This window comes from Natrix helvetica (genome assembly GCF_964273705.1).
Source record: "Natrix helvetica genome assembly, chromosome: 1".
Lineage (NCBI taxonomy): Eukaryota > Metazoa > Chordata > Lepidosauria > Squamata > Natricidae > Natrix > Natrix helvetica.
In genome coordinates, this window is record NC_138548.1 from 161,812,124 (window position 1) to 161,840,110 (window position 27,987).

General features: G+C 39.7%; 1 long non-coding RNA gene across 1 annotated transcript; it reads right to left on the reverse strand.

The window, feature by feature from the left end:
* Positions 1–1,552: 1,552 nt before the first annotated feature.
* Positions 1,553–10,656, reverse strand: LOC309383235. Its single transcript, XR_014173799.1, has 3 exons — positions 10,496–10,656; positions 9,347–9,439; positions 1,553–1,682 (listed from the first exon to the last, which is right to left on the reverse strand). It is a non-coding gene; the product is annotated as an uncharacterized lncRNA (long non-coding RNA).
* Between the last annotated feature and the right edge of the window lie 17,331 nt (positions 10,657–27,987).

Sequence of the window (27,987 nt, forward strand, 5' to 3'; positions counted from 1 at the left end):
TGGCGATGTTTCGACGAGGTCCCACTCGCCATCTTCAGGATGGTGCCTTCGGCTTCGTGCTTGTGCAAGCAAAGCATGATCGGAGCTGCCGTCTTTCTATAAATATTGGAATATGTGTGTGTGGAGTGCTGGCTTTGTTGCTGTAAGCGGGTTGGTTGGCTGTGTTGTAACATCATGATTAGTTGATGGAGTTGATGTATGCAGATTAGTCTGCTGTTTCGTAACATCCTGTGTGGCTGAGGTACTAGCTGTGTTACAACCCCTGGTATGCCTAAATATGGGAGGAAGGTCACTACTCCCTCTTTCTGTCCTTCGGCTTATCACAGAAGACCATGCAGGCAGAAAACCATATATATATGTGTGTTTTCGTAGATTTTCACGGGTGTAGGTATGCTGGTTTTGTTGTATTCGGGTCTTTTCCCGTGTAAGGTTGAGATTGTCTTTGCAACGTTTCGGCAGGATCTGACCTGCCATCTTCAAGCCGAAACTATTCTCCAAAGCACCTGAGGGTAGAACAAGAAGCAATGGGTGGAAACTAATCAAGGAGAGAAGCAACTTAGAACTGAGGAGAAATTTCCTGACAGTGAGAACAATTAATCAGTGGAACAGCTTGCCTCCAGAAGTTGTGAATGCCCCAACACTGGAAGTCTTTAAGAAGATGTTGGATAGCTATTTGTCTGAAACGGTATAGGGTTTCCTGCCTAGGCAGGGGGTTGGACTAGAAGACCTCCAAGGTCCCTTCCAACTCTACTATTGTATTGTATTGTATTATTCACGTGATCTTGATGTTGGCTGCAGGTTCTGAGAATATCAAAGATTGCAGGAGCAAATCTTGGGAGAACAGATAAAGAGATGCTGCCTAGGGAACAATCAAACAAGTGACAGCATAGCTTGCAGTTGCATAGTTGGTGGAGCAAAAGGCTCAAGAGGAAGTCTTCCTCAGTTATTGGGAGGTATAGTTGACAGTGGGAGAACTGTAACTTCAAATTTACAAGGTTCTGTAAATGTAGCTTTACAATAAAATAGAATTAGTTTATCTGGTCGTTTGCTGTCTGGTTTAGCTGCTAAGAATGACACTAGGCTCCATATCCTCCCCTAAACGCCTGGGAGAATAAGAACCAACAGGGTAAAATTAGTCAGAAACATACCAGCAAAGATATCAGGAATGTTTTATTTCTTTTCAGCGCTGCTACACTTAGTTGTGCAGTTTTAAATTTGGTCACATTTTGCTTCTGTGGTTGCTTGCCCTCGTTAGAGCTTGCTCATATAATTATCTAGCAGTGTGTTTTAAATGAATTTCGATAATGACACAAATTATTCAGGATGATAAAAATAAACCACAAAAAAGGATTCTGAACAAGGTGCAGAAAGTCAATCTCACTGTGTTTATGAGTGTCCCTGCCAAAGATAAATACCAAGGTATTTATGGTCTTAAAGAAACAGTCCTTTAAAACAAATGTCAATCCATTATGAGCTTTCCCAGGGTACATTGCCTGTTCCAGGTAGAGACCATTTTGGACAGCAAAGAATTATTACAAATAACTCTCTCTTACCTCCAGCACGACATCAACAACATCATGAAGACACAAAGCCAGGGTTCCAACTCGTGTGAAGTTGACTACGTAAGAGATAATTAGTAACATGACTGCCACAATATGATGTGTAAACATGATGCTAAAATCCTGGAAGATAAAGGAGAGAGAAAATAAAGCACCATCACATAAACTGGTTCTAGTTCTCCATGTGTCTTTATTCTCTACCTTTATATTTTTGAAGAGTGAGGAAGTCTAATTTTTCTTTGTGTCAACCCATTCTCACAGTATGAGACATCCTTCGTATAACAATCCTTGCGGTTACCTATCCCTGCCACCCCACATTTGCCTCCAGCTGATCTCAGTGGCTGATGCCAACTGAAGAAGCCATGCTCAGCTGAGGCAGCTGCTGCCTTTGATGAGAATTTGGGGAGGCTGCATGAGGGCCTCACGAAGGCCAGCAGCTACCTCAGCTAGATGCACCTCATCAGCAGTGGAAGGAAAAGAAGTGCAAAGGTCAGCTGGGGCTAACAGGGGTAGACAGCAGAGAGCAGGATGGCCAAAAGGGCAGAGATGTGGGGGGAGATTGCTGGGTAGAGGGAAGACACAAATTGTGTGTGTTTTATATATGTACATAGGAACTTGGCAGAGTTGTAAGAGTCCTCTCTTCCAGGTATTCCAGACAGTGGTGGGATTCATTTTTTTTTACTACCAGTTCTGTGGGTGTGGCTTGGTGGGCGTGGCAGGGGAAGGATACTGTGAAATCTCCATTCCTTCCCCACTCCAGGAGCAGATTACTGAAAAATCCTCATTCCCTCCCAATCAGCTGGGACTCAGGAGGCAGAGAATAGATTGGGGGGGGGGCAGTCAGAGGTGGTATTTACCGGTTCTCTGAACTACTCAAAATCTCCTATCTGCTAGAGCCAAAATATCTAGGCATGCTCATAAATACTTTTCACTTTCTTCAAAGACCGTGGACTTCAGTCAGATGGGTGTTCACCTCTTTCCAAAAGCAAATTAAAATTAAAAGGATCTGCTCTTTTCTCTCTTCACTTTTACCTTAGTGCAGATTGAGCAATTTGCACCATCTCAAAGGCTGCAGCAGGATGTGTAGGCACGCTTTAAGGAGTTGTAAATGGTGAGATGAGTGGCTCAAGGATTAAAAGCATTCATGTTGCCCTTTAAACTCCCCAAATTGTAAAATCTACAAAGAAGGTCAACATTTTTGACTCCTTGTTCCAGGAGATGGCTTCATGGAAGGCACAATGGAATGGTGGAGGACCAGACAACCTGGATATGTCTTATTTTTAAAATTAATACCTAGGAGTATCAATGGACTTGATAAAGTGCCTTGCTTTTCATATATGATTTTAGTGTTCTGGGAAAGACCCAAGTTCAAGTACACCCTTAGCTCAAAGGAGGAATCTGAATATAAATCTAACAAATAAAATAAATAAGCATATGGGGATATTCCGAGACTGCCCCCTAGTGTGTTTAATATAAAAATACACTTTATCATCTTTCAGATACATGGGATATGGGAAGAAAGAGACACATATTCTTTTTATGGCATTATTGTTGCCATAATAGTTTAAGTTTCTACTATGCCACATTAGCAGGATTAGCACTGCCAAAACAGTTTCTCTCTAAAGGTGACTGAGTTATTCTAATTATTGCTGGTTTTAATCAGGTCCCAAGAGACAGACCGTGTTCTAGGATATTTTGATAATTTTTCAGAAATCTGTGAAAGAAAATTACACACATGCACACCTCTATGGTACGGGGTAATTAGCAGCTACCGCAGTTCCAAAACTGGCATTAGCTATTCCAATACTTCATAAAAATCTGTGCAAAGGAACAAATCTACTGTAGATTGCTCTTGGCTGGGTTATGATTTGAATGTCAGTATTTCATCTGCTTTTGTAGGAAATTTATTTATTTTTATTTATTTATTTAATTTGCCAATCGTTTGCAAGATAATAGGTGTAAGAATAAACATGAGTATGAATGAAATGGGTACGAATAAGTGGGGAGAGTAGGAAAGGAGTAATAGGAACAATGGTGCACTTATGCAAACCCCCTTTAGGGACCTCTTAGGAATGGGGTGAGATCAATACTTGATTGCTCTATAGACGAATCTAAATTTCTTCCTCTCAACTTAATATTTTAGTACACCAATAACTTTATCAAGGTAGCCCTTTTCTAAAATCCTTTAAATAATGACTTTAAGATAAGACTCTAAAAATAATATCTGGCAAAACAGACGTGATCTAGTCATCCTACCAAAGTGTTTAAAGTTACACTGGTAAATTTGATTGATGTTTAGGTAAGATATTCTAGGACAATCATAAATATTCACTCCCCTTAATTTTTTTGTACGCCATAAATGTAGCATAGTGCTACATAGGAAAATGCTAATTAAACTGCCCACACATGCCTCTTAAGCATACACAAGCTCCACATGGTGATAGCCAATAATGATAATTCATCCCTCATGGCTCATTATGAGCTATGCAAAAAAATAAAAAATGGCATCTGTTCCATCAGGTTATTTTTTGCAGAAGGCCAATCTGATCATATGCACCGGATTTGTGGATCCTGTTCATGAAACCTCAGCCAAGCAGAGGTTAACCTAGTCGAATAAACACATCAATAACTAAAAGACGCTTTGGAGAATCAGGAAGCAGTTCAATTGGAAGATGCTTTTCTGTCAAGAGTTTGCTACTGCGTAAACAGTAGGGTGAGCACACTTGTTTTTTCAATGCAATGTGGTGAACCATTCATAACCTAGGATTATCCAGTGGTCGGATGTAGCTTGCTAAGCCTCTCCTCCTCAGCTAATATACAAAGCTGCGATGTGAATGAAGCCACTAATATTAATTCCAAAAGACAGGTTTGGTTTGGGTTTTTTTTTAAAAAAAAAAAACCACAGTTGCTATGAAGATTGTTCAGTCTGTAATTCTGCTTGGCAGACTCCTATGGTTTTTTAACAGATGGAGGAGAAAAAAACCTTCTATGTTCTTCCTTTGCATTTCTTCCTTTTTAGACCCTTTGCCCGCATGACAATAAATTGACTTGAGGCATTCTTGCAACAGAAAAAAAGATTCTGTCTCCCATCACGTTGGCAAAGGCAGCATACAAGAAACCTGGACCTCTTGCAAGTCAAAGCCCAGGAGACTATGGCTGACACTTCAAACTTCCACAGGTTTGGTACGGAGGAATGGAACAATTCTCCTCCCTCTCTTGTGATGAAACAACCTTGAAGCTTTTTTATATGAAATTCATGGGAAAATCTTCGCAAAAGAAGTCCTCAGGTTCTACTCAAGCCACAAGGGCCTGTCTGTGTGTGTGTGTGTGTGTGTGTGTGTGTATATATCTGCCCCCTCTCTCTCTCAGAAAAAAAATACTGTGGGGGTAAGACACTCCTAACACCCCTTGGGGTATGCGTTCTGTTAAGATACAGCCTGTTATGCCTTAAAATGGCTTCTATGTACTGACGAAAAATGGTTTCTACTGTACAGCGCAGTGGAGTTGTCATGGTAACGGTTTCACAGTACTCCACAAGGGGGATCTCTCTGGTAAAGGGAAAATCCAACATTAGAAATTACGTTTGGTCCAGATATTTTCCCCCTATAAATAAATACCTGGGCAATGCCGGGTTATCAGCTAATATTCTTTAAAGTTGAAGGGCAGGTACCAAATATTCGTCTGTTGTACAAAGTGAAGTCAGGGCGAATAGCAAAAAGTCAGAAGTCAGGAAAAATCATTTGTCAAACTGAAAAATCAGTAAGCCCACTTAGGTGGAAGCAATTTCGCTGCTAACCTAACTTGGAGAAATAAAGCAGGGTCAGACCTGCTTAATGCGGTAAGATAGGTTCCCCTATTGCTTCTATTCTGATTCACTGTGGAACGGTGGTGTTCTGATTTTATGTATACACTATCATGGTAAGTAAGGCATGATCTAGTTGATTGCTCTTCTGTATGACATATGATGGCAGGAAAACAAAAGTATCTGCCAGTCATGTTGCAGTAGGAAGGAAGTCTGTTTGTCTGCAGAACTCGGTTAACCACCTTTAGGTCCTTTTCTGTTCCCCTCCATTTACTCACAATACTTTCATCAACAAAGCTGAATACTCTAAAAAAACACAACAGGTTGGAGTCGTGAAAACCCTGAGTCATAAGTATGATTTTTATTTAAGATTTATCTCCCCTCTTTTGCTTTTTTTAGCCTTCCAGATTCCTCCACGCTCTGTACGGGGATACTGGGATGGAACTGATCCTACCATTTCAGAATTATATTACATTGTAACACCACTGCAGTTTTGATGTTCTGCTCTTTCCCCTTCCCACTCATATCGCTTCAAACTTTGCACAAAATTGGGAGTGCAGAATTAATGTGAATTACTGTGGTCATAGGACAAGCTGAGTAGTTTACACTATTGGGCAATTTTGACGATGCAACAGAATGATAATAACCAAGGCTGATTAGGAACGTGAAGGAAGGGGATCTTCCTGAATCAGTCTGAATTGACCAATACCCACTGCTCAGGTCCTGAACCCCAATGGCCACCTTATTTTGCCTCTGACTTAAATAGGTGGTGAAACATGATTAAGTTTATACTCTTTCTAGATACTGCTGGATACTATTGTCTTAAGGGCTGAGGAGTAAGATAGATGAGAATGATTTACGTCTGTCTCCTCATGGGTTAGAGCAACTAGGGCCCCTTTGCGACCTGTGGGCTTCAACTCTCAGAATTCCTGGCCCACAATATATTGGTCAATTCAGAATTCTGGGAGTTGAAGTCCACCGGTCGTAAAGCGGCCCTAGTTTCCCATCCCTGGGAAATGAAGGATGAAGTTTTTAAACACACACCCACACCCTCACACACAGTGGGTTTTACATAATTTTATTACCGGTTTGCCGTGCACCAAAACTGTGAGTGCATGTGTGCAGCCTTCCAAGCATGCACTTTGCTCGTGTGTGCGGCTTGCACACATGCACACAGCTTAGAAAACATGGCTAAATTGGATGGCATAGCGCCAGGGCAGGTGGGTCGACCCACCCCTATCCACAAGTCGCCACTACCGGTTGGCTCGAACCAGTCCGATCCGGCTATGACCCACACCCAAAAACCTGGTGCCAACCACTTCTAATGTGTGTGTAATCTTCTCTTGGGGGAAAAACCAAGTTTTAAAGCCTTATGGAAAGCTAAAAGGATGGTGGCCTGCCAAAAGTCAGGGGGCCAGGTGTTCCACAGAGCAGGGGCTGCCATGGAAAACAGTCACTTAGTTGAGTTGGTCGGCTACGGAAATGGAATGAATAAAGAAATAAATAAAACGCACTCTTCCTACCTCCCATCAGATGATAATATTTAGGGGAAGGGAACCAGAGCGTGTCCACCCTATCTGACCCAGTAGGATAGGTAGATGTCCCCAGAGCTTTAAAGTTGGTTAAAGATGGTTCTGATTACCATCTTTAAAGCGCTCCATGGCATAGGGCCTAGTTACCTGCGGGATCGCATCCTCCCACACACATCCCTGCGGCCAATTCGCTCTCACAGGGAGGGGCTTCTCCTAGTGCCGTCCACTAGGCAATGCCAACGGGCGACACCGAGGAGTAGGGCCTTCTCTGTGATGGGCCCAACCCTCTGGAATGACCTCCCCCCGATATTAGAACCACTACTGACCTCCGCTCCTTCCGACAGAAATTGAAGACACACCTGTTCCGACTGGCTGGTCTGGCATAATTTATAACGTCTACCTCCTGGCATACACATTTTTTACTGGTTTTAGAGGGACTGTCTCTTTTAAATTTAATCTTACATGATATTGGGATTTTAAATTTTGTATATTCTGATTTATTTACTTAGCTGTACAGTTTTGCATATTTTTATCCTCCTCTCATATACGTATATATGTATCTATTTATTATAATTTTAATTTGCTGTATTTTAATACGGACTGTACACCGCCCCGAGTCCCTTTCGGGAGAGGGGGCGGTCTATAAGCGCTAAGAAATAAATAAATAATAAATAAATAAATAAAGGATGATGACCAGCAGCTCATACTGCACCCAATGTATGTTCATTATAGTGCAATTTCTTACTGTTTCAAAATCATAAATTATTACATGAAATAATTGGAAAACTCTGTGACCCTCCCAAAAGGCTGTGACAGGCCTGAGAAGGCTTTGCAGCAACATCCGGCTCTGCAGCATATCTTTCCTTTCCAATGCTAGTCTCGGGAATCGCTGTGAGCCCTGAAGAAGGCAACACTAGGCAGCTGAAAGTGAATACCCATTTTTATTCCCACTGGGATCATTTTAAATTCTGCTTCCGAGACCAGACATGCTGGGACATGTGTAAGATTCCCCCATCCCCCAGGTACACTTGTGCTTTCTGATAAAAAGCAACAGTAATAACAAAAACATTCTAGGCTACCAATTATACAAGGATGTTTTTTTGTATGTCATGGAAATGAAGCCACCCAAAGTAACCCCAAGGCGAGCTGGGCAGCAAATGAATTTAACAAACAAATACGGTAAATCCAACTGCTAAGCAACCAATATGTTTTCACGCAACCTTCCTCAACCTGGTGTCCAAAAGTCAACTATGATGATTTCTACCACCATGTTCAAGTTCAATATTGGAAGAATATCATATCGAGTTATGCTACTGTAAGTTATTTCTCAGTACATCTCCATCCTTAGGTGTCCTCTAGATCAGGGGTCCCCAACCCCCAGGCCACAGCCTACTACTGGGCCGTGGCCTATTTGCCACCAGGCTGCATGAGCTGCAGGCCAGCGCACATGGGCAGCTCGACTCACGCGAATGGCAGGCTGGCACATGCCCGTGCAACTAAACTTGTAATCAAGCTGCGTGTGTGCGCATGCCATCCTGTCGCTGGTGCGAGTCAAACTGCACACGTGTGCACGCCAGCCTGCCACTCGCACATCCTGGTTTCCCTCTGCCCCCCAACCATGCCACCAAGGCACAAAGGCTGGGGACCACTGCTCTAGATGAGTTAATTTCAATTCCCAAAATTCTCAGCAACGGTTGTATGGACGATGGAATTCTGGGTGCTGAAATCTGTACATTTGAATATTTAATGACACATAAATTATAAGTATTTCCTAGAATACTTTAATAGAATCTGAATAAAATGGTCAGTATCGTACTAATGGACCAGTGATCAATATTGCCATCAGTTCCCCAAAGATATTAAAACTATCTCAGCCTAGTCCAATAATGCTAGCAGATTATGCAACCTGACTGTATATTGTTTTCTGAAAATATAATAACCATTAACAGTTGCAGTCTTAACACCAAATTTATATTGCCCTGGACAATTAGAATTAAGATGCTGCTAATAGGGCAGTGCAAAGCATTCATAAAAGTGCTTTGGAAAGCATGTTGGCACAGATGAATTACTTATTTTTCTATGTGCATGCAGACAATATTTTTATTGGGATTATCCACAAAATAAAGCAACCTTGCATATGCAGAGAGGTTGAGAGAGTTGGGAAACAACATTTAACTTAGTTATATTTCTGCCTTTATATCACTGTTTATGTTTTTATTGTAAACCACCCACTTAGGTGAGATGGGCTCTGTAGAAATGTGATGAATAAAAGAATAAGATGCATAAGTCTTGCAAAAGACATGGCTGGATGACTGCTTCAAATGGCAATACTGTATTTAGTGGTTGAAATGCTTTGCAGTCCTTGGTGCTATTTCAGTGCATATGTGTCAGTCAAAATGACATTACACAGCTCTAGCAAACAGCATTGTTCTTACAAAAATGATTGTTCTTACCTTTCTTTTGATGTCAATGAACTGAGAAAACATTACAGACCAATAGAATGCCAGTTCAAGTATATAGTAGTAATGAATCTCAGGCATCAATGGCTGGAGAATAAAAATAAATAAATAAATAAATAAGATGTTAAAACCTCCACCAAGGTAAATTCAATAACTTGGGGGGGGGGGGGAGAAGAAGAGAAGGAATCAAATCTTTATTAAAAATAGATTTCTGCATAACAATTTTGGAGATTTGGTGGATTAAAACAATATTTTGAACAAGGATGTCATTCAGTTTTAAAACTTGTTAAACTTTTAAACGGTTTGATGGGATCCAATTTAACATCGTAGCTGAAGGTGATTCAGAATCACTACTTTATTGGAGCTGCAGCATGGGGGAAAAAGTCCCTGGCATTCTTTTGCAAATTCAACTTTGATTCAAAATAAGTAGAAGTCGACCACATTTACATAAATAGAAGACACTCTCATTGTGATAAACCTTCATTAATATCCCATAGGTTTTCCCCTCCACTGAAAATATCTGTCAGTTCATCAAGGTCACTTTATTATTTTTTTCTTTTTACTATCAGGTGAGACGAATCTGTAAATCTGGTCAAGGTCAGTTATGATTTTACACTAAGATATTTTTTTCATCACCACTGCATAACAGTCATATTGTGGTTCAGATCTGGCATTTTTTAAAGAAGGTTGGAAGAGTCCTAGATCACCTTTCCCCACCCACCCACCCACCCAAGGGGTTGAGGAATTTCTAGCTTCCCCTTCTGCTTTGTCAACTCCAAAGCTTCTTCTTTAAAATAATATCTGACCTTGCCAAATAACTATTGCGAAACAGGAGATGACAACAGTGAACAGTGGTCAAATAAAAAAGACCCTTTCCCAAACCCCAGCTCTTCCTCCCTTCTACTATCCAGAGTCCAGACCAGTGTTTTTCAAACTTAGCAACTTTTAAGATGTGTGGGATTCTGGGAGCTGAGGTCCACACGTCTTAAAGTTGTCAGGTTTGAAAAACACTGATCTAGACTGAATGAACAAAGTGAAAGGTTGTATTTGAAGATGGCAGCTACAGCCATTTCGAAGGATGACTGTACGTTTTCAACATTTTACATTCATGCTATGCAACACAGATTTTTGTCGTTGTTTTACCTGATATGGGTAGCCAATCCAGCACTGCTTTGTGTTCCACAGCCAAGAACTCTTAAACAAAAAAGTAAATAAATAAATAAGACAGAGAAAAAGAGGAGGAAAAAAACAAAAGATTAAAATGCTTGTAGAACAATGCAACCAAAACTCTTTTGGATATTTGAAACACATTCATTTGCCTTCCAGAAGGAATGAAGCTGGGTGTCTTTTGGGCCAATCACTTTCTCTGAGCCCAAATGGTGTGTTCTTCACCTTGAGTTATTTGAAAATAAATAAATAAATAAATAAATAAATAAATAAATAAATAAATAAATAAATAAGTAAGTAAGTAAGTAAATAAATAAATGTGCCATACAAACAAACAACGAAACATTTGTCTTAACACTTCATATGAACTTAACCATTATGATTTGTAAATTAACGCTTATGGCTTAAGGCTTTATAGGATTCTAGTCAACTATGGTTATTCAACAAACCATGGTTATTTTAAACATGACTTTGCACAATTAAGTAATTCAGTATTACTAATACCATACCTCAAAGACTAATTATTTTCACTTTCAATGTTTTACTTATGTCTCTGAGGTACTTACTTCATACTCTAGACCTCATTATAAACTAAATTCTGCTATGCTCAATGATATTGAGTTCCATTAGTCCATAATTTTCTTTCCTACAAGGCCTCAAAAATAAAAAGCGGCAGTAATGGTTGATCCTTGATCTTTGTCCAAATGATTGAACTTTATTAAGCAGACAGGCCACGGATCCATTTAAGAAATGAAGCTAATAGCTATTGGCAGCCCTAAATACTTTTTAAAATAAGTCATTTAAATCTTAAAACATGTATATATTATTTCGTATTAGAAGACGTTCATATTCTGCATTTCTTATGAACTGTGTATCAACTACACAAGTGGGAGACATAGAATTAAAGTCAAACCACAACCTGACAATATGTAATACTAGTAATATTTACTAATAATATGCAGCTCAATTTTTTGTTACATTTTATGCACACTATATCTACCTACATTTACAATGAAAGAAAGATGAATGTATTTTTCTTAAGCTATAAATGATCCATTATGAAAAAGTTGAAACCTGAAATTTGAAGTAAATGTGAACGTTTTATTGACTAAATTATCTTAATTTTTAGGATTGTGAAGTACAAAGTATTCAGTTTAGTAAAGGGCTAATTATTGATCTGGGCTGCAGATATGATCATCAGGCAACAAATAAGCAAGCATACAATACAATGAATAAAAAAGGGAAAGCTAAAGTAATAGATATTTTAGTTCTTTTTAACAGGGCATGCAAAATTGAAATGTATCCCAACAAATAGCTATTTTGAAGCTTGCCACTACTTTCTTGGTGATTCCAGATTTTCAAATCTGAACAAGAAGAAAAATCCTCAAAAATTGTAACATAATGTTCTCACTGGCTCAACAATCAACCTCAAAGTACTTTTGCTTAGTTAAAACCTTGCAATCAATCCAGTGGTGGGTTCCGGATCCTGCTGCAACCGGTATGGTTGCAACGGGGCCCGGCGTCCTCCACATGAATGTGTGCAGCGCGCGCATGCATTGCACCTTCCAGCGACGCCTCCGCAAACCTCCGCGACGCTCCAGCTGCTTGGAGGAGCGTCGCACAGGCGCTGTATGCGCCATGCTTTAAAGGACAGGTAAGAACTTCGGGCGGGCGGGCAGGCCCTCCGGAGCACCGTACCAGAATGGTACCCGGTGCTCCGGGCAGGCTCCGGTACCCCTGTACCGGGGCGTACCGCCTGCAACCCACCACTGAATCAGTCACCAAAACTACAAAACTAACTGATAATTCTACTTTCATGTAGCTCCTGGCCCAGTTTCCAAACATCATCACTTCAGATTTCTGGCAACAGCAATCTGTCTTTTCCTCTAACTTGAAATAAAGAGGATAACATAAACATAAAGAAGAGGGAACAAAAATAATGGGCACCACCACCAACCACGAATGCAATAATACTATTTCCATTTATTCATTATAGGAATGAAATGGTGGCAGCAGTGATATTTGCAGAAAAGAAACAATTTATGCTAATTACTAACCCTTCAGTAAATAACAACAAAAATTATTGGGCTAGTAGATAATAAGGAATTTTGTTAAGATGGTTAAGTTCTGATTCATCAGTATGTAGAAAGAAAGGCTGAGTTTGCAATGCACCACTTGTTCTTCCTCTGCAAATTTTCTTTGTTGGCTTCTTCTATAAGTCTATTTATGCATTTACCTTAACCAAAATATGTTTTAGAAAATCATCCTTGATACTTCAAATTTCTAAATAAATATTTTTTAAACTACTCAACTCCCAGGCAAATGGCCAGGTTGAAGACCAATCCATCAGCAAAGAAGTACAGCTAGTCCTCAGCTTATAACCATTCAAAATTACAAGGGTGCTGTACTTCTTCAGTGGCCACATGATCATGTGATGACAATTTGGGCACTTAGCAATCCTCCCTTACAACTGACTACCGGTAGGCTGCAACTGCCCCACCTGCCCATCTCTCCCTTCCATCGTTCCTGGCTGGGTCCCAGAGGATTAATGCCACCTCAGAGCCTCCTTTGTGCCCCAGCATGCCTTCTTCCACTTACCTTTTCCAAATATTGACTTTCTGAAACAGTTCCCAACCAATGCGACATGCAGCCTTCTTGCAGAGGCCACCTTGCACCATTCTGAACGTGGCTGCAATTCTTACGATTTCTCAGAAAGGCATGGTTTTTCCAAAATGTGAGATTTGGGGGAAAACTTTCTGAAGGATTAAGGGAATGGTGCCCACTCCCAGAACGGTGGGAGGCGGCCTTTGTAGGAAGGTCGCAGGTCATATCAGCTGGACACTCTTTTGGAAAGGGGAGCTTCAGAAACTCTCTGGTAGATGTTACTCATATCTGACAGCAACAAACTCCAGAGTTTAATTACAGAAGTATTTATTTATAGGTTCTAGAATCTCACGGCATTTAGTATTATTGGACAATCCTAATGTTGTTAAGAGAAGAAAAATGCCTATTAACATTTCTCATACTACAGTATGCACAATTATTTATAAGTTTATCATGTTTTCACCTACTCTACCTGTTAGATACTTGTACCAACTACAGTCGTTTCCACCAAGGTCCTCTGTTCCAGCGGGAACAGACGTTTAATCCTATTGGTCGAAGGGTCCCTATAAAAGGGCTGCTGTCAGACTCAACCTTCGCTGGATTGTTCTCGCTTGTTGCATTTAATAAAGAGCTGTTGCTACCATTAAGCCTGTGTGTGCCTATCCATTACCCAATCTAACACTACCTAAATCACACTCATCATACTTCTGCTTTAAACTTGCCTCCCAGGGGAGATGCTCTAGCACTCTAATTTCCATCTTCTTACTACTCCTCATCAGAAGAAGAATCCAGCAGATCCTGGCAGTTTGTGCCTTCTATGGGAATTTTTTAATTAATGAGTTGGGTATATTAATGGGTTGGATGTATTAACCCCCAGGGTCTTGTCTCTTTTTGCTTTTATTGCGTTGCATAGTATTGTACACTACCCACAGTCATTATGAGTAGACCAGCCTATAAATAAGTATGGGTAGTCTTCAACTTACAACTGTAATTGAGCCCAAAATTAGTCATAAATCATTGTTAGCTCTGCACATCACAGGCATCATGTGAGCAGATGCAAAATTATGATCATTTTTTAAATCATGGTTGTTAAACTGCAGTTATTGAACAAATCCATTTTTTCTAAAGGGCCCCTTTTTTTTTTTTTTTTACTGGAAACCAAAACTAAATGTGAGAAATTTGCAAAAATAAAATGTTGGCAAGTTGCAGACACATAACCACAGGAAGTTGCAAACAGCTGTAATTGTGAGCGAGTTGCCCAGTGGCCAAAATGCGATCACATGACCATAGCGTGTATGTGTACAGCCGTTGTAACTCTGAAAGTCGTTAAGCAACTGTTCGTAAGTTGAGGATAACCGTACTATGAACTACTGTACAGAGGGACAGTTGCTCGGTAATCACTTTCTGCTGTGGATTATCATCTTTTGTATTCCACCAACATCTGGATTTCCATTCTCATTTACAGTAGGCTAAATTTCCAGTATTCAGAATAAGAAATAAAATAAAATGTTAGCTTTCTAGTTCTATCTTCCTCAAAATGAGAATACCAGGAAAAATATATAAATATATACATATGCTAAGCCTTGCATTTGCCACTGTGATTCAATCACTAATCTGCAGGACAAAAAGGTGATTTACATACAACAGTATTTAAGATATAATTGACTCCTTCTGCTTGATCTTTATAATTTTTAACAATAGTAGAACCAATAAAATTTTTCCTTCTTTCTTAACTTTTCCTGCTTAAGATACATAATATTAAGCCTAAATGTTGCTAATTCTCCTCTTTTCTTCTACATGTTTATAATCCTCAAAAAGATTATTCACATTCTAGGCTATTAGTGTTAAAATGTCTGTAGTTCAGAATCATGGAATGATTTGTATCAAGCTGGTATATTACTGAAGGTCCAGGTTCTATCTTTTTTTCTTTTTCTTGGCCATTACCCTTAAATGAACAAAGAACTGACAATTCGTCAAAAGCATCAATTTAAAATAAAAGCGATAAAAGAGAAATCTACAGACCATCTCTAAAGCGATTTAGCATTCAGATAGATTTAGTGCTGACTCCAATGCTTTTCACTGATGGAAAAAAAGAATTTCGTTTTCTGAAAAGCCCATTTTGAAGTTGTATATTTTGAGGGAAAGTTTAGGAACATTCTCAGAGAAAGGAGAATAGGGATGTAAACAATTAATAGGCTTATTTGAAAGCAATGTATTTTTTCAAAGTGTAGAGACAAGCATCTTTGTTCTAAATCCCATATGAAAGCATTTCCCTAGATATGGTATATTTAGAAGGCCAAAAAAGAATGTATGCTGCAGAATCATATCTTGTTTCTATGTGAAGACTACACACACAGTTCATCATTTAAGAAGTTCTCTAGAAAGTGTAATGAGGAGGTGAACCTCAGGATGGAGGTGTTACATTCCAGAGGAATAAGAGGCAACTCGATCCAGACGTTATGTGTGAGGGTAAAAGGGTGAAAATCACCTCTCCCTAACAGTTCACAGCTCCCTAACCTGCAAATAGTAGAGTTCTCAGTCTGAAAAAAAATTGTCTATAGATGTAAAACGATAAGAACTGCTATGTGTCATTCTGGGTTTCAGTGACGTGCGGTGAGGTTTATGGCTGGTGAGGCTGGGGACGCCATCAGGAAGGTGGGGAATGGGACCACGTGTGCTGGAGGCTCAGGCTGCCTCAGCCTCCAGCACACATGATCCCATTCCCCGCCTTCCTGAGCGTGCTCCGCTGGCTCGCGCTCTGCAGTCCTCGAAAGCGACTGGGGAACGACGAGAACCTTTCTGCCTCTGCTGGACTTTGCGCGCTCCTCGCGACTGCATATTGCAGTCGCGAGGAGCGCGCGAAATCCAGCAGAGGCAGGAAGGTTCTCGTCGTTCCCCAGTCGCTTTCGTGCCTTCGTCATCCGGGAGCACCGACAACATTTCTGCCTCCGCAGCTCCCGGGCACGGCCGGACAGATGTATATAATATTATAATATTGTGTTGTATTTGTACTGATAAATAAATAAAGGGAGACTAGTATAGATCTATTATATACTATACTATAGATCTATTATATACTATTATTTCATGAAGAGAGGTGAGGCTCTGCCTCCCCTGCCTCCCCTGACCGCACGTCCCTGCTGGGTTTTGGGCCTAACAGAAAGATCCTCTTGAATGAAGTTCAATATGTGAAGGCAACAAAAGACCTCAAAGGATAATAATTGCTCTGTTTCCTGTTTACCAAGAATCACAATAACCATAGAAGAAAGCAGGAGACCTATCAGCTTTATTCTAATATATGCCTTAAGAAACAATCATGGCTCTCTTGTAGAAAATGCTCCAGAATACTTTTGCAGCTTAGAATTCAGACCACCCAAACTCCAACAACAAGCTTTGGAATTGATAGTGAAAATATTAAAATGGTAGATAGCTTCTGTCTTTTAGGATCAATAATCAACCATAAAGGAATAAGTAGTCAAGATATATACCACAGAGTAGTGGTGGTACACCCGTGAAGGCTTTGGAAGAGATATTCAGAGGCTGTGATATGTCGATCCTTAACAAAGATCAAAATAGTGCAAGCCACAGTATTTCCTGTGATACCCCAAGGAACCAAAAAATGGACTTGGAAGAAGAAAGATGGGAAAAATATTGACACAATGTCTCCAGAGTAGGGTAATTTGAGCTGCTTCATTTGTGCCTTGAGTGAGAATTTAGGCTGATTTGTTCAATGTTCCATTTGTTTATTTTCTTGGCTGTCCACATATTCTTGGAAGCCTGCTCTAAAACACCAAAGTTTAAAATTGTTGACTATTGGGAGTGGGACTAGGAGCAGCCCTATGATGATGAAGATCATTACTTGTCCAAGAACTAGCACCACAATAGCATCATCAAAAAAGAGGCTATGATGGGCTGTTGAAGAATTTATATCTATTTATGGGGGGAGAGGGTGTTTCAAATAATCATCTATTTATGATGATAAATAGATATCAGCACTCACTATCACTATCAGCACTCACATGGATCTATTAAACGAAGGATAGCACCTCAAAGGTTACTAAATGGTACAGATTATTACAACCATATAGGATTACCATTCAGCATCAAGCTGGAAAACAGTACATCCAGCAGACTGTCTATGGAGATTCTCAGTCATCCAGGTCATGGTTGTCCCAAGGGTGTTTTTTCAAGAGGCAGCTGGCTTTTCTTGTTTTTCTTTGAAGATGTTTCCCTTCTCATCCAAGAAAAGCTGAAGAAGCTTCTTGGATGAGAAGTGGAACGTCTTCAAAAAAACCACCACAAGAAGGTCCATTTGCCTCTTGAAAAAGGACCTTTGGGACACCCAGCTGACTACTTATCATACTGTGGAATGAACATCGTACTTCAAACCATATGTTAAACAGTTAATGTAGACAAGGAACTGAATGGGACTATGACCCTCATTAAAAAGGGAGAAGGAATGTGGAGGGAAAACCTGGCAGTGACCAGCATAAGCATTTCCTTCCCCTTTGTTTTCTCCCCTGGGGACTTTATAGCAGTCTGAAGGACAATACACCACACCTGGTCTCAAATATAAGGGCAAAATGTTGAAAGTCTCAGGGTGTGGGTGTGTAGGTACATTTGGAAGATGATTTGCGTTGGGTAGAAGAGCCAAAAGGAGACATTTGAGCAGTTACCAGCTCAACAAGGGTAAAGGAGGAGCAGCCAAACCAGTGACGGAGAAGCTGAAGGGAGAAGCAGAGCCTAGCAGCTTCACCACTCCAGCAGGAAAGCTGAGGAGCTACACTCAACCAGTCACTGGTGAAGCATCTTTCTTCTTTCATTTAGTACAGAATGAGAAACTGCACATCGGCAGTTTGGAAATGCAGCTGGCAGAAGCCGACCTGCAGGTGGCTGGAGACTTTGGTTCAAGTTCAAGCAACAGATAGTGTGGGAATAAAACAGAGGCATAGATGGATATTAGTACAGATACGGTATAAGCCTACTAATAATAAGTACATTTGTAACATTTTTGTAATAAAATCTGAGAAGATTTTTTTAAAGTCTGTCTATATGGTGTTGGCCACTCACAGGAAGCTATTCAAATGGAGGCCCCATAGTAGACAAAGCTGGGGGTCGGGGGGCAAAAACTCTGTGAAACAGCAGAACCCTAAGAGTCTTCATTGGAAGGTTCTTCAAAATCAAGCATAGGAACTCATGCAAAATGATGTGTCAAAGAAGGCAGCAATTTAGAGGTCAGCCACCATTTCAACTGAGTAATTTCTATCCTCTCTCAAAGGGACAGCAGAGAAAAACTTGAAATATATTTTAAGAAGTGATGACATGAAATATTAAAAAAGAAAACATCCAAATTTACTTCTCCCTCAGTACATTTTGGTTAACAAAAAGCACCAAATAATTGACCTTAGTATGAACTATTGCCATTATCTATGGCAGTGATGCCTAACCTTTGTGTTGTTGGGTGCCAAAAATGCAAAGGCACGTGCACGATAGCCCATGCGCGTTCCGGCACCCATAATCCAAAGAGCACCCCCACAAAGGAACGTCCGGTTGGCCCGTTGGGCCTGTTTTTTGCCCTCCCCAGGCTTTCCTGAAGCCTGGGGAGAGCGAAAATGGTTTCCCCCAGCCCTCCTGAAGGCCGAAAATCAAGTGGCTGGAGCACGTATGCCCGCTGGAGATGACGGCTTGCGTACCAGCAGATATGGCTCCACGTGTCACCTGTGGCACATGTGCCATAGGTTCGTCATCACGGATCTATGGAGAAGGAAAGAGAACCAGGCCAAAATAGTTTTCAGCAATAGAATGTTCAGTTCAATAAAACACCACACCGCTTGGATCTACATATATACTATGACAATATATTACAACACCCTTGATTCTTGGGAAGAACTCAATATGTGTATGCAGGCCAACACCAGCTAAAGAAACTGGCATCTGTGACTTCTGAACATTGTACTGAACAGATAGTAATATTTGGGCATTTTACAGTGAGATAATATTGAGCATAGACAAATTAAAATTTTGATTAGTAAAGAACACATCCAAAGGGTGAGAAAAGTGCTAATCACAAAATTAAATGGTGAAAACACCATTAAAAACACCAATACCTGGGCCATACCTGTGATATTATATACTGTTGGAATTATTAAATGAACATACGATGAACTGGAGAGTTTGTACCAGAATCAAGTATAGTCATTATCTCCCATGCATTACATCTCCGTAGTGATATTAATAGATAAAAACGGAGGCAGAGATTAACTTCAAGTCAAACAAACTGTTGAATAAGAAAAACTGGCATTTGCTGATTATGTAAAAGACAACCAAGAACAAGCATTGATGCAAGTTAAAAACTGGATCTTATTGAATGTACCCGAACAAAATATGAATATCAGAATAAAATAATAAAAATAGGAATAAAATGTTGGCAAGGAAGAACATTACACAATCAATTTCTGCAAAAGATATCAGAGAAAGTGGATAAAGATAAAACCTGGCAATGGCTGACAACTGGAATGTCAAAAAAAGAAAGAAACTGAAGTCTTGGTTTTAGCTGCACATGAGGGGCACATGACATGGACTTTGTAATTTGTTAGTTAACATAGTTCCTTTGTATTTAATTTGATTTATTTTCCACGTTCAGGCTTATTACAGACTGGAATGTAAAAAAAAATCTTTTCTCCTCTGGTTGTATGGATTAACTAGGTAGCTTTTAACATTCCTAAACTGAAAAGATAATTTACAGAACGATGTCTGGAGACTATTTCCAGATAAGAAAAGCAAGGAGGGGTTACTTTTATCTTGTCCAATCAACTTTCCTCTTTCATTTGTCTTTGTTGTGTTAACTATAAAAAAGGGAATGTAAAATGGGTCTTGAGGTTCTCCTTTTCATAGAGACCCTCGGGCCAGGCTATCAACAGGAGCAAGTTCTTTGAACTCATTCAATCAAGGCCACAGTTAAGGAAATCTTCAAATGATCAAAGTAGATTATGCAGGGAGGCTGAGAAATAGTAGATTATGCACTCAAAAGATTACATACAGTGATGATAAAGAATGACATAAAACAATTACCAAAATGATATAAAATTATGTGCCAATAATGAAGAATGAGTAACAATGTGGGATTATCAAATACAAACTAATGAAGTCTTGGCTAATAAAACACTAGATTTAACTGTGGTTGAAAAGAAAGGGTGGATAATTGATGTGGCAATACCAGTGGAAAGTATAATAAAAGAAAAAGAATTGGAGAAGATCCCAAAATATCAAGATGGGGCGGGGGGAGAACTGGAGAAAATCACAAAATACAAAGATCTGAAAATAGAATGACTATGGCAAAAGAACCAAAAATAATACCAATAGTAATAAGATGCTTTGGGTACAATTCTAAAACATCTGGAGGACCACTTGAGGATCATCAGCAATGATAAAATCACCATTAACCAAACATTGCAAAAGGCAGCTTTATTTGGAATCACTTACATCTTGCAACACCACCTGTAATATTATTAAACCACGTCTGCCACTTCTAGATCTTTGGAAAGAGCTCAATAGATGGACCAAAATGCCAAATCCTGTCTAAACATCCGGCTGACTGTGTGATCAGCCATAATGATAAGATTGTTTTTAAACTGTTATTATAATTTCTTTTTAAAGGGTTTATCCTTGAGAAATGTACTGGGACCACTAAGAAATATTTGGAGCCACAGTTTTGCTTCTTTTTGCTCATTTTTAGCCTCCTATTTTCCGAACACAATGCACATTTCCACCTAAGGACTAAGAATACCTATTTAAATTAAGCTGACCTATTAAGATGAAAGATGAAGCTTTCAATCAATCATCTAGGATTATATCTTCTTGTCAAGAATGGTTTTTTTTCCTCGTGAGACCTTTAGAAGATATTTTTTTTGTTCTTCAGTCCAGTAGTGCCTGACAGTCCGCATCCGCAACCCCGTGGAACACAATATGTCACCGCACCACCACCTTCTTCCCCTATCTCCAGGAGTTCATCCAACCCATGACCACCATGTCAATGGCATTATCTAACCATCTCACCCTCTACTGTGCCCTTCTCCTTTTGCCTTCTATCTTCCCCAACATCAGGGCCTTTTCTAACAGGTCTTCTCTTCTTATTTGTGACCAAAATATTTGAGTTTCAGTTTCAGTATCTGTCCTTCTGAAGAAGTCAGGGTTGATTTTCTTTAGGATTGACTGATTTGATCTCCTTGCAGTCCAAGGGACTCTCAAGAGTCTTCTCCAACACCACAGCTTGAAAGCATCAATTCTTCAGTGCTCAGTCTTCTTTATGGTCCAATATTTTTCTCCTACTTTAGTCTATGGAGATTCTCACTCATCCAGGTCATGGTTGTCCCAAAGGTGCTTTTTCAGGAGGTAATTGGACTTTCTGGTCAGAGCTGAAGAAACTTCTTGGATGAGAAGCGAAACGTCTTCAAAACAAAGAACAAGAAAGTCCAGTTGCCTCCTGAAAAAGCACCTTTGGGACTTCCTTGTACTTTGTACTCTTAAAGTACAATCTGCTTCCTAAATTGACTTAGACTAATAGTGTATACAGTTGCAGGCAAGAAACTCTCATGTTACTCTGAACAAATTGTTTCTTGGATATTGATAATAATAGCCTTATGAATACTTCTAAAGGAATGTAGTGGTTAGATGACCTAGACATTGATATTTGAAGATAGATCTTTTAAATATTTATATTGTGTTTTACTAATCTATGGGAAATCCAGGCAAGATTTTACTAATCTTGCTAGTCCATGCATGAAATGCCATATGATGGATGAATGAATTAATGAGAAATTTAATCTTGGGAAAATATGAAAAAGATACTGTGAGTAGAGTTGGACCAAATAAGGCATAGTCTTGAGATAAAAGGAAGAAGGAACTCAAAATAATCTTGTTGTGATTTTGTTTAATATAAGATACAGAGAAACTATAGGCTTTCACAATTTGGTCATGCCCTACCAAAATAAAGTAATATTCCTGGAATCCTTGTTCCTCCCTGTTTCTTGATAGGGCCAGCCTTGAAAGGTTGATATCAATCTTGAAAGCCTGTCCAAATATATCTCTGTCTGATCTTCTAATAAACAAAAGCAGGGCAGGATTATTTCTTTCTCACCCTTCCTTCTATATCTGCACTATGCACTATTTTATTTGCACTAGATATACTACTATAATCTGCACTGTATGTACTATCCATATATCATACAGTACCCTATGGATATGGATGATTTTGGACAATCACTTTGAATAAATGACTCAATAATTGCAAGGTTTTCAAGTAGCCATTTGCCATGGAAATATTTTTACAGTTTTCTCTTCCCAAAAAACATAATGGTAAATGCAAAGACAGATTTCACTGCAGATTTTCTGGAGTGAAAAAAGTGTTCCATTCATTACTCAGAATATTTTGATATTTTTGAAAAGATTGGCCATTTAGGGCAGGGATTAAAAAAAAGGAAGATGTGTAACAATTGACTGACTTTGGGCCTTATGATGACTGGCAGTTGGGAAAGTATATAGCAGAAAAAGCTTTCACTGTTCTGTATTCCCGCTCCCTTCACTGTTCTTGAAGTACTGTCTGTCAGAAACAGATTCCACTACCCACTCAAACAGCTGGGAGAAGATGCCAAAGAAAAGTAGTCATGACATTGAATCTGCTTGACATTGAATGTTCATAAGGAGATGATTCCTTCAGGTCAGATTATTTGCCCATAGAGTCCAGTATAGGAATAGTTTTCCAAAGTCTCAGATAAGGATTTCAATCTGGAATCTTTTCCATGCACAGTACAAATTTTAGGGGGGGCTTCCATAGAAAGCAGTAATGTATTCTACAGACCTGTGGACAGGCTCCTTTACAAGCCCTCCCAGAGATTTTAAGACATACATAGGTACAGACACAGAAGAATATTCTCCACTTAAACTCTTGAAAGATGAAAACTACATTTTTCACGAACTGGTAATTTAGTGGCAAAACGAGCATAGTGCCAACATAATGAAATCCTAACATTCCCAAATTGTACATAATTCACTGTATAATTAACTAGAGTTCAGGTACTGAACTATCTTCAGGTACCTTGGAAGCTTCCAGAAAAACAAATAATTACAAGTCAACGCTGATGATACTCAGCTGTACATTTCCACCCCGAACCACCCCAAAGAGGCGGTCGAAGTGATGTCCCGGTGTGTGGAAGCCGTACGGGTCTGGATGGATGACAACCGACTCAAGCTCAACCCCTCCAAGACGGAGTGGCTGTGGGTTCCGGCCCCCCGGTTCAACCAGTTAATTCCATCTCTGGCCATTGGGGGCGTTCAACTTGCCCCCGTGGAGCGGGCGCGCAATTTGGGCGTCCTCCTGGATGCCAGGCTGTCCATGGATGACCATGTGACAGCCGTGGCAAGGGGGGCGTTCCACCAGGTTCGCCTGGTGCGCCAATTGCGCCCCCTATTGGACCGGGACGCCTTGCGCACAGTCACTCATGCGCTGGTGACGTCTCGCCTGGACTACTGTAACGCTCTCTACATGGGGCTTCCCTTGAAATGCACTCGGAGACTGCAGCTGGTCCAGAATGCGGCCGCGCGGGTAATTATGGGGAGTACAAGGTACTCCCATGTGACACCTCTCCTGCGCGAGCTGCACTGGCTTCCTGTGGTCTATCGGGTGCGTTTCAAGGTCCTGATTACGATCTTTAAAGCGCTCCATGGCTCAGGACCTAGTTACTTGCGGGATCGTATCCTGCCCCATACATCCCTGCGACCCATCCGCTCGCACAGAGAGGGACTTCTCCAGGTGCCGTCCACCAGACATTGCCGAGGGGCGGCGCCTAGGAGCAGAGCCTTCTCTGTGGCGGGCCCAGCCCTGTGGAATGACCTCCCTCCGGATATTAGGACCACCTCTGACCTCCGCTCCTTCCGTGTAAAGCTCAAGACCCACCTATTCCAAGTAGCTGGCCTGGCTCAACCATAATTTTATATCGCTCCTGACGGATTTTTAATTTTGTAATTTTATTTAAGGGTTTTAAAATTGTGATTTTAATTGTTTCCACTCATCTGTTTACCTCCTCCACGTACACGTATATGTCTTTGTTCCTGTGTATGTTTGTCCATATCTGTATTTTATTTGTTTTTTGTACGCCGCCCCGAGTCCTTCGGGAGAGGGTTGCGGCTAACAAATAAAATTATTATTATTATTATTATTATTATTATTATTATTATTATTATTATTATTATTATTATTATTATTAATAATAATAATAATAATTTACACCAGAGCCATAAATAAAGGATAAATTTAAAGTTACTGCAGAGATGAGATTAGTAATAATGAAGAACAGCTTCTATAGAATTTAAGTTTCTACTCCCAAGAGTGTTTTTTTTTTTCATGAGGCAACTGGACTTTCTTGTTGTTCTCATCCAAGAAGCTTCTTCAGCTCTGACTGGATAGTGGGGAATGGAAGGATTAACTATCCTCTCAGAGCCGAAGAAGCTTCTTGGATGAGAAGCGAAATGTCTTCAAAAGAAACAAAAAGAAAGTCCAGTTGCCTCCTGAAAAAGCACCTTTGAGACAACCATGACCTGGATGACTGAGAATCTCTACAGACTTTTAGCTTCTACTATTTTTAAAATCAATATTCTAGCTTCTATTCTTTACGGAAAAAGAATTAGGATTTCTTTCTTTTCCCACATCAGACTGTATGAGCCCATTTCTCAGACCGGACTGTTGTAGGTAACTGCACTCTTCTTACAAAACAGTCTTGTCTGCTCCCAGGTTCCTTGTTTCCCATCTTGCCTGCTTCAGTCTTCAGATTAAAGAATCATCTTTTCTATCTCATTGCAGCTGAGTGGAGACAATTACTGTCACACAATTAACTTGTGCTTTGCACTGTAACAAAGATGCATCAAGGAACGCACTCAAGCATTAAAGGGGACAATAATGTTGGATATCCTTATTCAGAAACTGGCAATCTCACTAGATTTTTCCCAAATTATATTGTATATTTGCATTTTGTTAGAGGGATAGGTACCTGGATCTGCATGAGAATTGTGTGGTGGGATTGTTGATTCCTAATCTTGTTTTATTAGATATTGAATGGTCTGATACAATAGAAACATAAAGAACTCAAAATGTTGTGCTACAGAAGTGTCCCATTTATAACTGTACAGGTGTCAGGAATGGGATAGTAATATCAATTCCTATCCTAGAAATATATAATAGTCGTATCAACATCTACTGAAAGATTCCAGAGAATCAGTTGTTGTAGCTCCCAGTCCCTTTCTAGTCAAAGACTAACTGTCATAGCAATCAAAATAGGCTCAATACCAAAATGAGGCCTGTGTTTGGTTTAAACAGATGTGAAAATTAAAATGTTTAGAACTTTAAAACTTCTAATCAGTTTATTGCTCAAACTCCATAAATGTGTTCAGTGTCTTCCTTTTAATTGTTCTTCAATATGATGTCTGAATTAAAATGCATATTTGTGTTCTGGCAACAGGACTTAGTCAGAAAGCATCTGGAATAATGCAAATTGATACCTCTGACTGTATTCAGAGATGCAGCCCTATCGCCACTGAATTAATCGAAAAGCCCCTAAATATAAGTATAAGTATAATCTTTATTGTCATTGTACTTAAATACAACGAAATTGGTTACATCTTGAAGTTATTATGTCTTCCTGAGATGTTAAGAATCAAGCAGATTTGAGTCTCCATTTGTTATATGCTGGAAATTCCTTCTGCTGAAGCCACAAACTGTGGCAATGTGCTGCATTTCTCAATTGTTGTGAGGAAATGAGCTATAGTATTTTACAGAAAACATGTGAAGTAATATGGTTGTGCATACATGTAAAAAGCATAGCCAGACAGGCTTTCTGTGATTGTTTTTTTAAAATTTGAAAATACTTCTATATGAGCGTTAAGCTTTGCCTATGTGCAGCAGAAAACATTTAGCTCCAAAGACAAAGCATCTTACCTTTTTTAAGATCCGGGATCCATAGGTGAATATATAAAGATAAAACGTAAATCTCCACCTGCAAATAATATAAAATAGATAATCTTAACAACCTTGTGGTAAGAGAACTTGAGAGTTCAAGATATAGAACAATGTAGAAATGTCCACAATAGTGTATTCCAAAGTGCCCATGTGTTGCTTCGAACGACACACTGATTATTAGAAGCCTGGATCAATAAACAAGAGGGACCAAATTTGTTTGGATACCAACTAAATGCAGAATGCAAGATTTCATTCTCCAAGAAAGCACTGTTTAATAGCCACACTAAAATGCATTTAAATTAGGTCAACCTAAGTTTGTGTTTTCTGTTAACAAAGTGGTCTAAAACAGCCTATCCTAGGGCAGCAGTACAGTGTTTGTTAGAAGCCTTGGCCTTTAGCTTCCAGTCTTGATAAATCACCATGGTCAAAGGCCACAAAAATGGCAGAAGGGAATATGCCCCAAAGCAAGTAACCAGGGGCAACACACCTCATATACTCATATGTATATCTCAGTGGTTTTTGCATCTGTTTAGTTTATAAAACTATAAAGCTCTTCCAAAAAAGGGAGGGAGCAACCAATGATCCTCTGGCAATGACGTTCACCACCTGGAGCCCTATCCTATCCGCCACTGTGCAATTGGCAAACCATACACAGGTGCAGTAAGTTAAAATACTCTCTATGGTGCAGCTGTAGAAGGTCACCAGCAGCTTTTCATTCAGTTGTTGTTTCCTGAGAAGTCTCAGGTAGTATAATCTCTGCTGCTGGGCCCTTTTGAGCAATGCTGCAGTGTGAGTGCCCCAGGTCAGGTCCTCTTTTATGATAACACCCAGAAACTTAAAACTGACCACTTGCTCCTCTCGGTTGTTGTTCTCGAGGGGAATGGCGATTGAAAAACTAACATTTCCTCTAATACAAAAGAATTCCTGGAGTCAAGGTTCCATGTACGCAAAGCAGTAGAGGGCAAGAGAAACCATAGACTGTTTTGTTTTCCATTCACAAACACATTCACAAGAACATCAACTGACCTAGTTTTAAGAGAAACCATCTTTGCGCTAGCCACAAGCAGAGGCTCCCTAGCTGATTTTGAAGCATTAATTCAGTGGGCCTGGGGAATAGGCCAGTATTGACTAACTCTGTATAGTACTTGGAGAAGAGGGGATGAAGATCACTATGGGAAAACCTGCCTCATATTAGACAAAAGGGGGAAAGGGGGAATGTTAATAAGCTAGCATTTAGATGAACTGGAAGAGGCAAGAAAGTTTATTTTGTCTAATTTAATACAAATAAAATCTGGGTTGCACCATATGATCTTGAGCACACTAATTCAACCTAATGATGTGTGTGTCATTATTATAATCACCTTGCATTTTAGCTGTGACACCATCTTAGAGGCAAAAACAAGAGAAATCTGCTTAGCATTCAAGGCATTGTTATTGTTTATATCACTGACGTTAAGACATTTGCTTCCAAATAATCTTTGCAACAGCAATAGTCTTTTCAAATCAATGCAGGCATAATATTAAAGCAATTAATTCATTCACTTCTATTTGGTGAATGCCAATCAGAAACTCTTTGTTCAATATCAGTTTTGAAGTCTAACGGTTACAAGGTCCATCTTTGTCCTTTCTTTAGTTTTCATGAACAGATTTTTACGTACGTAATAAGAACTACATTCAAGAAAAAAGTTTTAATAAAGTAAATGTGAAAGGGAAAAAAAGAAAGGGAAAAGGGAAAGAAAGGGTAAAGGCAGATAGAAAAAATGAAAACAACAGAACAGAAATGAAATGAAATGAAACAGAAAACATGAAAAATTTATGTAAGAAGTGCGTCCCATCTTTCTCTCAGCAGTTATGTGTA